Raw genomic sequence first — 15,084 nt, forward strand, 5'->3', positions numbered from 1 at the left:
GTTTCATGTCTCCCACCTAACTAATCCGCTCTACTCTTCAGCCAATCCTAACCAAAGTTAGTAGTATTCCATTCCCTGTCTGAGAAGCAGCGAGTCCCCGACAAAAAATTTGGCAGGCAGAGGGATGAAACCACCTGACGGCTCCCTCGATAGCGTACAGTCCGAGACGAATATGGAAACCCGCGAATTTTTATGGCCGCCATCCCCTTACACAGTGGGCGCTTACAACAACGTCGAAACGCCTTGCCCTGGCGACATACTTCTCTACTGCATACTGTCTGCGAAATGTGTTTTGAATAAAGTTAGTAGGAAACAAGTAATAAATTAAAACGTCATGCAGAATGTGGCAGTTGTTCGCGCATCCCCGTGTTTACGACTTCATATATATCCTGATCCACGTTGCGTACAATGTTATATTTTTATAGGTGCATTCAGCAACATATGTGGATACTGTCTACGAAATCTGTGGCGAATAGAGTTAGTAGCAACAAAGTAATAAATTTAAACATCTTGTATGGTACTGCTTTTCCACCCTTACCGTCGCCCCTTTGACAGGCGGGTGGTTCTTGGCAGACAGTAAGTGACAATTGTACCGAGTTTGTTTGAAATTGGTCCAGTACTTTTAGGAGGAGGTGTCGACCACACATCCATATTATAGATATGTACATAAGTCCTTTTTATAATTTGTACGGATATAACTGTAGGGGATTTAAGAAGATGTTTACTATTCCTGGTTTTCTAACTAAAAATGAGTGCGAAATTAAAATTCATAAAGAAGGCATGAAGCTTAATCATTTGTTGCAGTATTGTTGAAGACACAAAAAAGGGTAATAAAAATAAAAAGGTAAAAACAAAAAAATTAGTAACATTTAAACATGCATTTATAGTATGTGCTTAGCCGCTCATGACCCCTGAATAAAATGTGAAGGAATGTTCTTCTTAATAGGGGCCACCTGTAGTTGAATGTGGACCCCGAACGATGCTGCACGTTAACAGAGATAGCCTGAGGTGAAAGAAGTGAAAGGGACAGACACAAGTCCTGAGACTGACCAGGGATCAGCGCCCGACCTTGTGATTCTTACATGGAGAGGGGCCCAATGGTGCGATCGACTTTCTGAAACTACAATTAAAACAATTTAAAAAAACAGCCCGCGGTCACTAATTTTTAACGAATTAACCGGGTTTCGACACTGCTAGAAGTGGTTTCCTCAGAATTTAAACTAAAGAATGGTCTATAACATGGTCACAGAACTATGACTAAAAACGTATGATACAAATTATAAGTACGAAATTATCGTGAAAGACTGGCAGTACTTATATGTCATTTATAAAATAATAAAATGCCAAAATGGCGTTAGTCACAAAGATATTTGCGAGCCACTAAGGGCTGCTCGTTACTTGCGTGGTGCGGGTTGTAAACGGAACTAACTATATGGTGATGTAGTTCTAGGCGCTTCAGTTAGGAACCGCGCTACTGCTACGGTCGCAGGTACGAATCCTGCAGCGGGCATGGATGTGTGTGATGCCAGGTTAGTTAGGTTTAAGTAGTTCTAAGTCTAGGGGACTGATGACCCCAGATGTTAAGTCCCATAGTGCTCAGAGCCATTTGAACCATTAAATATCCCAAGCATCACACACTTCAGCCATTCGCCCTGGTGCGCTCTCGTTTGCGATTAATTGAAGAAAAAAAATTCTGTACTTTATGTGATACGCAGCATCTTTGAAGAAGGGGAAGTATATAGAGGGGTTGTCTGGTGTAATGGATAGGATAACAGTTTTGCATACATGAGGCTTTGGATCAAATCTAATCAGGTGGAGTAATGTTATTTTTTTTAAAAAAAACATTTTTATCTAAATGACTTCGATTATCACTTTTGTTCAATTAATTGATTTAAATATAATTTTTAATGTGCCAAACCGTCTTCAGCCCCAAAAAAACGCATCATTTGTTTTATCACCTCAACTTATTATCGATTTTTATGTTCTGGAAGAGTGAACAGATTAAGTTGTCTATATAGTTTTCTTGTCTTTTTGTGTTAAAATGTTGTAGATATGTGACACATGACGGTCGATGATGATGATGATATTTGGTTTGTGGGGCGCTCAACTACAAGGTCATCAGCGCCCGTACGAAGTCCCAATTTTTACACAGTCCAATTTTTTATACAGTCCAATCTAGCAATTCTCACGAATGATGATGATGAAATGATGCGTGCAACACAAACACCCAGTCTCCTTGATGGTCGAGAAAAGGTGTGTCCTGTCAAGTCAGCGAGTTCGCCGACTGGTGAATCGCGGTGTGCGGCGACTATAACAACTACGATGCAGTGGGCAGCCCACTACGAACGTTTGCGGCGATTGTTAAGAGGAAATACTTATTGTCAAAGAGAGAATTAACGTGATATGTCTGTTCGCAGAGAATCAACTACGGGTGCTGCTTCTATTAAAACGTAGTTCAAGGTTAGCGATCCTGTGGTCCAGGATGTACTGCTATTGAAGTACGAAGTTGATGATCCTGTGGCCCAAGACGTGCTGATAATGAAACGAAGTGCTTTCCAAGTGGATCAAAAGCTGTTAGAAGCTTGCCTTCTCCTGAGCCCAGTATAGAATTGTCAATTGGTGGATTAGGAGTTCACGTATCTCCTGAAACAAGTTCTGTCTTGGAAAGGTATACGTCGAGAGAAGGTTTGTGGTTTTCAGTTTGTGCGCATACGACCAGACGTATTCCACGGGCGGTGATGTCGACTGAGGGTGCAGCACCTACTGACTGCGGTGGCGACAGCGGCTTCGGCTGTAACTTCACCTCCGGGTGCAGCTTCCTGCACAACACGCGGCTGCAGCGGTAGCGTCTGTGTCGGCTTCACCTACAGCATAACCTGTGGCAGCAACAGCGGCAACAGAGGCGTCAGCCTCGCCTGCTTCCAGACAGTGGTATCGGCAGTAGGTGTGTGTCGTGCTGATTACGATAAAGACGAGGGACGACCGGGACAACCATAAGCACTTAAGAACAATTTGCCGAGAGGTTCTAGGTGCTACAGTCTGCAACCGCGAGACAGCTGCGGTCGCAGGTTCGATAGTTCGAATCCTGCCTCGGGCATGGATGTGTGTGAAGCCCTTAGGTTAGTTAGGTTTAAGTAGTTCTACGTTCTAGGGGACTGATGACCACGGAAGTTAAGTCCCATAGCGCTCAGAGCCATTTGAACCATTTTAAGAATAATTTGGTAGACATTTCACTGACTAGATTCAACAAGTGTTCTGTGTGAAATGAAGAAGATATTTTTGGTTTTTACCTAGTGGATTATTAGTCAGACTGTTGAAAGCACGAGGTGACTTTTGAACGTTAGAGAATAGTATTAATATTGCTGTTTTCTACATTTAAATGAACAGTTAATAATTGTTTAAAATTGCTAGTGATGAAAATGATAAGTGGGCGTAGTTGTTCGGCAGATTAGACGCTGACAAGAAGGAGGCTGATCAGAAGAGTGAGACAAGAATGAAGGAATTCATTTATAAGATGTAAGCCAATATAATTAAGCTTATTGATAAGACAGAAACTAGTGTGAATGAGACCAATGATAATCTAGGTACATTAGCCAAATTTAATCATGATTTAAAGAAGTAGGTTAGGAATAGACAGAAAGAGTTAAAAAGTGAAATTGCTATTTTAAATAATAAAGATGAAACAGTTAATAAGAAAGTATTAATAGTGGAAGGAGTGCTATTGTCCTTCTTAAGGAGTTAGACAAAATTCAGATCCCAAGAAGTGTCGAAAAGTTTGCTTCGACAAGACGTTAACGATCAGATCGAAAGCAATAAGGAAGCCCCTGGCGATATACTGTGGGTAAGATAATAAGTGATAAGATGTTGAATAAAGTGGAATATCTTCCTAAGGATTTTGAGGAGAAAGAAATAACGGAGTAAATAAATAAAAATTGGGCGTACAAGTAGCTAAGCGAGCTAAACCCTATCAGGTTAAGTGGAAAGGTTCAGCATGGAAAGCTGGAGCTCTTGTTTTAGCCGGAGATAATTTAAAAAGTAAGAAAAGTAACAGACCTTTTAAGAAATTCTCTTATGTACATAATGGACCATATGTGGAACGTGAGGTTCCACACCCTTCTACTGTAATGCTTAGAGATGTCGATAAAGAGAAAAGTTTTAGGGAAATACCCGTACCATGTTAGTGACTTAAAGAGGTACACTGATGGTAACTTAAAATTTAAAGATGAAAAAGATGATAGAGGAGAATCAAACAACCTTAGAGGACGATTTTTCTTTTGCAAGAAAGAATGACGTAACAAACAGTGTTAAGAAAATTCACCACAGTATACTAGAGGGAACGGAACGCGTAATAACTAACTACCTAGTCGATAATGGACTAGAGAATAGCAGAATAAGGGCGGCATTATCTTCAAGTGAGCTCTATGAAAAACATAATCGACGAATTCTAAAAGAAAAGCTAAGAAAGAATAGAAGGTTTAGGAGCATTTTAAGTATAAGGAGGAGGCAGAGTATGTTCACAATGAATTGAGCTAAAAGACACACACCAAAAATATTGAAATAGAAGGAAGAAGGCCTCGAGGTTATCAGAAGGAGATGTCTGAGAATGGGTTGATACATGCTAGGATTGTATCGATGCCACCGGGCACCCAGTAATGAATTTGTGCCCATATGTAGATATTCAAGTTAATTGTTCAAGATTATATTATTATGTTATACTGTTTAAGTAAATTTTGTTTCTGAATCCTAGTTAAAATTGGTAGTTGTCGGTGGACATGTCGATTGAATAGTTATATACTGAAGAGCACTGATTTTTCAGGCAAGAGAATGGCACTTTCAGTAAGTTTGCGTAGATGGTTGAACCATCAAATATTTTTAACCCAATAATGTAAAACATGACTAATATCATTGTTGAAGTACTGGTTTAGTACTACGACGCTAAGGATGGATTGCATTTGGAGCAATGTTTATAAATAAGTTTGCCTAATTATGAATAACTCAAAAATACATGACACCCGTGAGAGACACATAACAGAATTTCTTTAACTACCGATTCAAATAATGTTAATGTTAAATACAAAGTTAATGTGTCCTGTCAAGTCCGCCAGTTTTTCGACTGCAGTTCGCGGCTTGCGGCAGAGACAACAATTACGATACAGCTGGCCACTAGGAACGTTTGACGGCGACTGCTAAGAAGAAAAACATATTGTTAAAGAGAGAATTAGCGTGATACGTTCGATCGCAGAGAATGGTTCTTGGCTTGTCATTTTATAATTTCAGTAGTAGTATCCGAGTATTGTTCGAGCAGTGAGCCTCAAGAGAGTTTATCTCAAGAGTGCGATGAGATCGGCTGACACGATACGTGAATTAGTCTGCAATGGGGATAAAACTCTGGTGTGTTAAAAGCAGTTATAAGCTATTTAGAAATATATTTTGAGAAGATTATCGGCTAACGTATGAAATGAATCTATCTCCGACTTTGGGGATAAAGGACAAGTCGAGTAATGCCTTTTTCAGTTTAGACCTGTTTTTGTTTTTACACTCCTGGAAATTGAAATAAGAACACCGTAAATTCATTGTCCCAGGAAGGGGAAACTTTATTGACACATTCCTGGGGCCAGATACATCACATGACCACACTGACAGAACCACAGGCATATAGACACAGGCAACAGAGCATGCACAATGTCGGCACTAGTACAGTGTATATCCACCTTTCGCAGCAATGCAGGCTGCTATTCTCCCATGGAGACGATCGTAGAGATGCTGGATGTAGTCCTGTGGAACGACTTGCCATGCCATTTCCACCTGGCGCCTCAGTTGGACCAGCGTTCGTGCTGGACGTGCAGACCGCGTGAGACGACGCTTCATCAGGTCCCAAACATGCTCAATGGGGGACAGATCCGGAGATCTTGCTGGCCAGGGTAGTTGACTTACACCTTCTAGAGCACGTTGGGTGGCACGGGATACATGCGGACGTGCATTGTCCTGTTGGAACAGCAAGTTCCCTTGCCGGTCTAGGAATGGTAGAACGATGGGTTCGATGACGGTTTGGATGTACCGTGCACTATTCAGTGTCCCCTCGACGAGCACCAGTGGTGTACGGCCAGTGTAGGAGATCGCTCCCCACACCATGATGCCGAGTGTTGGCCCTGTGTGCCTCGGTCGTATGCAGTCCTGATTGTGGCGCTCACCTGCACGGCGCCAAACACGCATACGACCATCATTGGCACCAAGGCAGAAGCGACTCTCATCGCTGAAGGCGACACGTCTCCATTCGTCCATCCATTCACGCCTGTCGCGACACCACTGGAGGCGGGCTGCACGATGTTGGGGTGTGAGCGGAAGACGGCCTAACGGTGTGTGGGACCGTAGCCCAGCTTCATGGAGACGGTTGCGAATGGTCCTCGCCGATACCCCAGGAGCAACAGTGTCCCTAATTTGCTGGGAAGTGGCGGTGCGGTCCCCTACGGCACTGCGTAGGATCCTACGGTCTTGGCGTGCATCCGTGCGTCGCTGCGGTCCGGTCCCAGGTCGACGGGCACGTGCACCTTCCGCCGACCACTGGCGACAACATCGATTTACTGTGGAGACCTCACACCCCACGTGTTGAGCAATTCGGCGGTACGTCCACCCGGCCTCCCGCATGCCCACTATACGCCCTCGCTCAAAGTCCGTCAACTGCACATACGGTTCACGTCCACGCTGTCGCGGCATGCTACCAGTGTTAAAGACTGCGATGGAACTCCGTATGCCACGGCAAACTGGCTGACACTGACGGCGGCGGTGCACAAATGCTGCGCAGCTAGCGCCATTCGACGGCCAACACCGCGGTTCCTGGTGTGTCCGCTGTGCCGTGCGTGTGATCATTGCTTATACAGCCCTCTCGCAGTGTCCGGAGCAAGTATGGTGGGTCTGACACACCGGTGTCAATGTGTTCTTTTTTCCATTTCCAGGAGTGTATTTTATGCAATTAAATCATTTACAAGTACAGGTCAGGTATAGGAAAAGCTCCGACTTATTGAAGTGTGGATTAGTTTCTCCTGGTTGTGGTTAATGGTGTGTTGTGCTATTTAATAGCCATGCGATTGTAGGACAACCGTGTTTCAATATTTTTGTGAGATTGCCCGTCGGATCGTGTATGTGAAGAGACGTGTTCATGCGAAGTCGTTTGGTTATATTGTGATTGAAGATTAGATAGCGCACAAAGGGATAGTAGCGTTGCATTCTGTTATTTTGGTTATATAGGTATGCGCAAGCATTGAGGGATAGTGACTTAGCGATATTCGGTTAGGATTTATTCTGTGACTTGGGCATGAGCGTCGCAATATAGAAAATTCCGGAAATCTCGCTGGATACACTGAACGTGTAGTCTGTATTTAAGAGAATGGCCGTCCTACGTAACAGTTATTTATTGAGAAACAATCGGAAGTTTATTGAGAATGTGGTAGGTTTTCCCTTGTTCCTATACGACAAATCAAGAACCATTTGTTAGAGAACACCGTAATTCTCTCAAAAAGAGATCGTCGAGTACTGTGTTCTGACTTTTAAATTTTAGTGGGTAGCGGAAATCAACATCTGAAGTGGTTGAGCTTTGTCAGATTAATTGAAGTTCATACAGCTGAAACATGGCGGTGACACTCAGGTTTTCTGTTTTATTTTTTTAATTACATTTCCGCTTAGTGGTACTTTGAATAGAGAACCAGCACTCGTAAAATAAAACGCTGACTTGTTCCTGTAAATAATTTAATTGCAGAAAATAAAGAAAACAATTTTAAACTGGAAAGGTCGTTCTGCAGCTTGTCCTTTATCCCCAACCTATTACAAGAAAAAATAATCAAAGGCTTATTTCAAAGCAGAGTAATATCTGAAATATGCATTTTCGTAACAAAGTGAATCCGAAGACCAATAAAGTAAAAGAATTGAATATTGGTAAAAACAAAGTTCAAAGAATTTAAGGAGAAGAAATAATATTTTTCAGTGTACGACTTGCAACGAAAAGAAAGCTAATTAATCTTTAGCCAGAAAGAGCAAATTTGCGCACTACTGAAAAGTGATTAATTATAATTGAAAAGTTATATTATTTAATTCTGAAAGGTTGATATTAACGAAATAATTTATTATCATATAATTTCAATAGAGTCAAGGATAATATTGTACCAAGGCGCTACTTATAAAGATTATCGGTGATTGGATACGAGAGATAACCAATACAAAATTATATCTTTGCTTTGTCAACGTATTGTACGCTTTACGTAAAAATTCATAACCTTCACACTGATTGAGTGTGTATACAACACTTCGTCGAAGCTTTAAAGACTTTAAAAGAGGAGCAACTACAAGAAGCAACGGATATATACGACGTATAGATATGCTGTATACAAAAGCTATCGTTTCTCGTACCTACTTTGTTGAGAAAGTGTTTAGTTGCGTTGTCAGAGAAAACAGGGTAAGTTAAACTGTAGGCAAAGTAAATACATCATTCCTATTCCCTGTAGACTCTCGCATTTAGTATTTTTCTGGTGACTGATACTAACTTTGGTGATAGTTTATCTTTCGAACCTAGTGAACCACGATAGATGCGTTGTTGTAATTAATATACCGACAGCTAACACTGACCCCATTACACCACGAAAAGTGTTTTTGTGTCCATCCATTCGTAGATAGTGATGTTGTGGCGAGCTTAGTGTGATTTACAGAGTAAGAAGCTAAATATCACATCTTACGTGACGTTGTTGCGTTAGTAAAATGGCTCTGAGCACTATGGGACTTAACATCTATGGTCATCAGTCCCCTAGAACTTAGAACTACTTAAACCTAACTAACCTAAGGACATCACACAACACCCAGCCATCACGAGGCAGAGAAAATCCCTGACCCCGCCGGCAATCGAACCCGGGAACCCGGGCGTGGGAAGCGAGAACGCTACCGCACGACCACGAGATGCGGGCTGTTGCGTTAGTACAAACGAGTATTTCAAGTCACGCAGATTACGTCGTTGAGTAAAGGGAATGTCTTGTCAGGACAGCTTATTGTAGTCTTACGAGAGTGAGCTACATTGTCTGACGTTGCTTTTCACCTACGTATTGCAATGCTGTTAAAGCCTGTTCATACTGTACTTCTCCTACGAGTTAGTGGTATCGTAATGGTGGCGCAGCACAAATTAATTAATTCCATTCCTTTGTCTCATAATTTTAATGATAATACCTACTAAATTTGCTCTCAGTTTTTTTCTGTCGTTCTTTCTCCTCATCAAATATTTGTATATGTGGTTTTAATTATTTTTTATATTAATTTCGATTTAATTTTTTGTTTTATCACCTTGTGTTTTCATCCACATTACTGCGTTTATTACATCTATTTTCCATTTTGCTTGAATTTCGTTTTACTTATAAACTGGTCTTTCCTTTAAACTGGCATCTGTGTTATTTTGTCTCTAGTGCAAAAAGTATTTACATTAAGTTTTAAATGTTTGTATGATGATTACCGTGGAAAATAAATGCACATCTGATAACGAAAGTAAATTTTTCGCACAAATATAAATAGCTTTTTTTTACCGACAGATAGGAATTTTCGAATAATTACAACAGATAAATACTGGGTGATTTTTTCCACCGTCTACAAAGTCTAGAGGTTGATCGGTGATAGGATATGGAACAAAAAAGGTCTAATGAACATGTGTCCCGAAATGCATGGTTTCCCTGCTAAAGACCATTTATTCAATCATACTTTGCTACAGAGGCTGCGACTAATACGCTCTGTACCATGCAGTTACAGTTACAGTATGCGTGGCTTCCTCCTAGAGGGTGGTACTGCTCCTCATACGTCATGCCATAGCGCCCTCTCCTCTCATAGCAATTGGTAATGTTGGTTCCGATGTACTTGTCTTGTTGACTCACCTTGTAGTGAATGTGACACAAAGTTTTACACAATGTATGCTAATCGAGAGCTTGCCTGTATGGTGTTTACTTACGGAAAGGCAAATGGTAGTGGGCGACGGGCAGCATGGTTGTATCAAGAGACTTGTCCCCGCCGACAACAGGGGCATTCAATGTCTCCAACAGTGTTTCGTCTTTTTTCTGAGACAGAGTCGTTTCAAGAAGCAGGAAATCATGAAAGACGTATCGGATACGTTCGGATACTTGGAGGAAAATGCGATCACCGTGTTAGTACAAAGCAGTTGGCGCGCCAGTACTGAGAACGCCACATGAGCGTATGGAACATTCTCCATGACAGTCGTTACTACACTTACCACCCCGTGCAGCGCTTACTAGAGACAGACTTTCCACAATGGGAGCAGTTTTGTCACTGCTTTCTTCATCAGGCAAAGACGATTCCGCTACTTGTGTTATCCATCCTATTCACAGATGAGGCCACCTTTATGCGGAGTGGTATCTTCAACTTTCGTAACAGTCATCTGGGAGATAGTACGCAGAAACCCTGTAGTGTCATGACAGCGGACCATCAGCATCGGTGCAGCCTGAATTTGTGGGCCTGGATATTTGGCGGGCGTATTTTGGAACAACTCTTCCTTCCACGTCGGAAGGCCGGAACTATTGGCGTTTCTTGTGGGTGACTTTGTCCGCCCTGCTGGAAGAAGTACCACTCATGATTTGAAGGGTTATGTGGCTACTACATGATGGTGCCCCAGCTGACTTCGCCGTTAACGTCCGGACGGATCTCAATTATGTCTTCCCTGGTCGCTGGATCGGACGAGGGGACGAGGGGATCCAGTTGCAAGGCCTGCTCATTCACTGCATCTCAACGCATACGATTTCTGGTTAGGTGGCCTTCTCAAAAGTACCATGAATGCAGAGCCCATTCCAGATGTAGAGCCGCTGGAGCAGTGTGTTCATGCTGCCTTTGACGCTGTTCGTATGCAGCGTGGCCGATGTGAGATAAAACATGCTATGGCACGTACACGCAGGCGTTAAGGTGTATGGAAACCATTCTCAGCACATATTGTAACTGTGGCTGCATGGCAGAGAGCGTATTAGACCGCAGTCTCTGTAACAATATATGACTCAATCAGACCTTCTTGGTTCCGTATCCCCTCATCCATCAGTCCCTAGTCTGTATACGGAAGGAAAAATGACCCAGTATATTTAAATTCATATTTACAGAAATTAGAATTGGAAAAAGAATTATCTAAGGAATAACTGAAACTAACGCAAAAGCTCATACGGTGATTAAAATGATGTGACGTTTAAACCAATTAACTGAATAAAAATAGCGATCGAGGTAATTTGGATAAAGACTTACAAATAAAATTATTGCATCAGATGAGACTCGAACCCACAACCTACTGCATACAAAGCTATTATGCTATCCATTTTTTTCTTCTTCTTTGTTGATCTCATTTTGTTCTTTATTGTTCGTTCTATTTGTTCGGGGCAGACGTCCCATAACGCTTGTTCAAGTTCATCGTTGTGCCATTAACTCAGTTTTTTTATGACAGAGGGCAGCTAACGCTCTGACCGACACGCTGAGCTACCGTGCCGGCATCCATTAAACCACACAACCACAATATAACGGAACATTTCTTGTGGTGTTGAGTATCACACAAATTTCCGAATTTACTCACAAATGAGCGCCCACCACCAGTGAAAGGCTGCAGTGTGTGATACCTTTGATCTTAACCTACATCACAGTGTAGAACGTTTCAAAAAGTCAATCGCACCACTGGGGACCTCTCCTTGTTAGTATGATAATCAAGCATTGAGTTACCGATCACGTCGCAATTATTTTTCTTCGTCATTTTTATTGAAGTTGTTGAGTTTCTTCGTTACTGCCAAAGAAATTGTATAATTTCCGTGAACGTGTAGTTGTAGTAGCGTGCATATCAAGTCAAGGATTTACCAACGTTCTGCACGCGTAGTAGCGGGTAGCGTCGCCAACGGGTACCAGATCAATGCCCATCGCCAGTCTCTGTTATGGTGTACACCGTAAACCTGTAATGAATACCAGTCTACAATATTCCGATTTCAAATTATGACTGCAGCAACAGGCTGGGAAAGAATGGGCAGATAATAAGTCTCCCATCAAGGTCAACGTTACACTACCAACCAGCACTGCAAGCTGTCTCTGGTTTCGAAAATTTCAAGCTAGCAGGAAGCTGGTAACTATCTTGGTATGAATGAGTGCCAATCACGGTTCAACATCTTCCCACTTAACGTCGGATATACATTCTTTCTGTGCCTGCAGAAGTAAACATTAAATAGAAACAACTTGCTGTTTTCCTGTAGTTTCTTCACAGCACGCAAAACCTTGTGCTGCTGAAGTTCCCCTGTTTTATATATATATATATATATATATATATATATATATGGCGGGAAGATCCTCAGATATACAAACCCATTTTTTGTCCTCTACAGTACTGTAACGTGTGTATATGAAATTTGGTGATCTATTTGTGGTTGCATAAAGACTCTAGTCTCTAGATGTATGCTTACGGAACTCTGTTCTTTTCGTTTTCTACTTTGTATCCAGTTAACAAGTCAAATTTCCTTATCTACACGTACTGTACCTATGTAGACATTGTTCAACAATTTCAAATCTTTGTTAAAAAATTGTATACTGTGATTTCTCTGTATATACGTTTTATATTTGTACCAATCTCTTGGCAGTATGGTTCAATAACCCAAACTCAAGAAAAGCGTCTTCAAGAAGCGTATGCACGTAAGCGTTTCAGGTAACATAAACGTTGGGACACTTGTGAGTTGGCTGTTGCCTGGCCTGAAACTATTTCAATGCATTATCTTCTTTTGTTCCTTAAACTGTTTAGTATGGCGCAAGGATAAATCTGTGGCTTCCCTTAAAGTACTCTTGTAGCAAAGAAATTGGCTGAAAGAAATCATACAAAGAGATTGCCGTATGTTGCACTCTTCCACATTATCTGAGAAATGAAGTGAGATAACGTGAAGCCCCTTTTTTACATTGTCATTCCGTTAAAGGTGTTCCTTCAGCCAAGTAGAGAGGAACTTTTGGGATATGAATAGAAGACATCGATACACATTTACTTAGCTACATTGCAATGAAATGAATATTATGAAACAGTACTTCACAGCACTGTTATTAGTCATGATGTAACTTAAAATATAAATTTTCTCTGAAAATACTCGTGATGGAGTAGAATACATTATCCAACAAAGTTTTTTAAGTCATTAAATTGTGCATTACCTGAAAGACATATGATGTGCCCTGGCAGTGAGTTGAATAAAAGTCTGTCTGTGTATTTGGTTACTTTTTATGATAATGTTAAGTCCTCAGATTCTTTGCAGATATTTTTCTTGTCCTACTTTATGTTAAAGATTTGGACCACTTTTTGTGTAAATATAAGCATTGCTAATAACAAAGCAAATTAGTAAATATATGTATTGCAAGACAGTTAAAACACAAAGCTTTTGGAAGGGATCTCTGCATGATGTCTTACAACTAATACTAGGTATAATTCTTACATTACAGTTCCGTACACTAAAAATGAAACACCAGATTGTTCCTAAAAAACGAATCCATTATATGATCTGCTGAATAAATTAGTTTCTTCATTTTTAATTAGTGTATAGCAATAATCAAACTTACTGTAAATGTGTCTTTACTAGAGTGTTTTAAAGGGTCTAGGTCATACTTTTTTCGGTCGAAGTTGTGATCTGTCTATAGTCGTAAAAAATTAAGACTAATTGTATTTCATTGTTTCAGAGAACTGTTTTTAATAACTGTGGAGTCATGGGGATTGATGAAAGTATGTATCGTGGCTTGTTAAACATGTAATATAATCTCCTTCCTCTCAATCACCTTGTAATGTTTCCATATATTTAAGTAATTCTCTTTTCAGTAATAATGTTGGTAATATCTTTCATTCCTATGCTTATATCATTTGCCAAACGGACAAAATTTGCGTAGCTTGGTAGTGCTAGCGTAACAAACAGTATTTAAGTTTTTCAGAAACAGTAGAGGACCAAAAATAGAAGCCTGTGGTACACTGCCTGATTGCTTCATATTCTGATCGACTACTACTATGTTATTGACATGCAACTGATAAACGCTGCTGTCAGATAGGTATGACAGAAATCATGAACCTACTGTGTCCACTATTCCATTTTTAACTTTTTCCTGTGTATTAACATGGTCCACATAGCTGAAATCTTCCCGAGCAATCTGCTGACGACAGTGTTCTTCTGAAGTAATGTTTCAACGACTTTCCTACGCGTAATGTCCAGGTCAACAAGGCTACTCTATAAATTCGTAGGTAAAAGCATTACCCAAGACACAAAATACACCAAAAAGATATAATGTCTGTTTTACTAATTTTGTGCACGATATGTCAAGACAAATATAGCCTGTTAATCAGATGGTCTTTTTTGATGTCTCAACTGTTCGCTACTGATGTTTTCTGTACTTAGTCTCCCATCATGTGTTGGAAGAGGAGGAAGAGACGTTTGTATTTAACGTCCCGTCGACAACAAGGGCATTACAAACGGAATACAAGCTCGTATTAGGGTAGGATGGGGAAGGATATCGGCAGTGCCCTTTCATAGGAACCACACCGTTATTTGCCTGAAGCGATTTAGGGAAATCACGGATAACTTCAATCAGGATGGCCGGACGCGGTTTTGAACCGTCGTCCTCCCGAATGCGAGTCCATTGCGCTAACACACTGCGCCACCACGCTCGGTCATGTGTTGGATAAAGATGATTTCTACTAAAAGCAGGAATGTGATTAGTGTACATTTTCATCACTTTTATTTTCCAAAATGTTGTCTTACCTTATGCAATTTATTGTGAAACATTCAAAATCTTTCATGATATACGAAGATTAAAAAGAACACAATAATACACCCTTGCTTCAGTAACTTACATCAGTGGTGCTTTTCATTGTTGGATAATATGCTGATGGTTCGCTGGCGATGGGCACTAACAGTGCTAGCGAGCTGTAATTTCCCAGGCGGCAAATATATCAGCATCTGGAACTGGCATCTTCTGTGTCTGAAAAAAATAATCATTTACGCTAACCAAAATCTTCTGCAGCTTTCTATGTGAACTCAAAGTGGCTCACATCACGCGTTACAGAAAAATACTCACACTAAA

Source organism: Schistocerca serialis, chromosome 1 (assembly GCF_023864345.2).
Source record: "Schistocerca serialis cubense isolate TAMUIC-IGC-003099 chromosome 1, iqSchSeri2.2, whole genome shotgun sequence".
Classification (NCBI taxonomy): Eukaryota; Metazoa; Arthropoda; class Insecta; order Orthoptera; family Acrididae; genus Schistocerca; species Schistocerca serialis.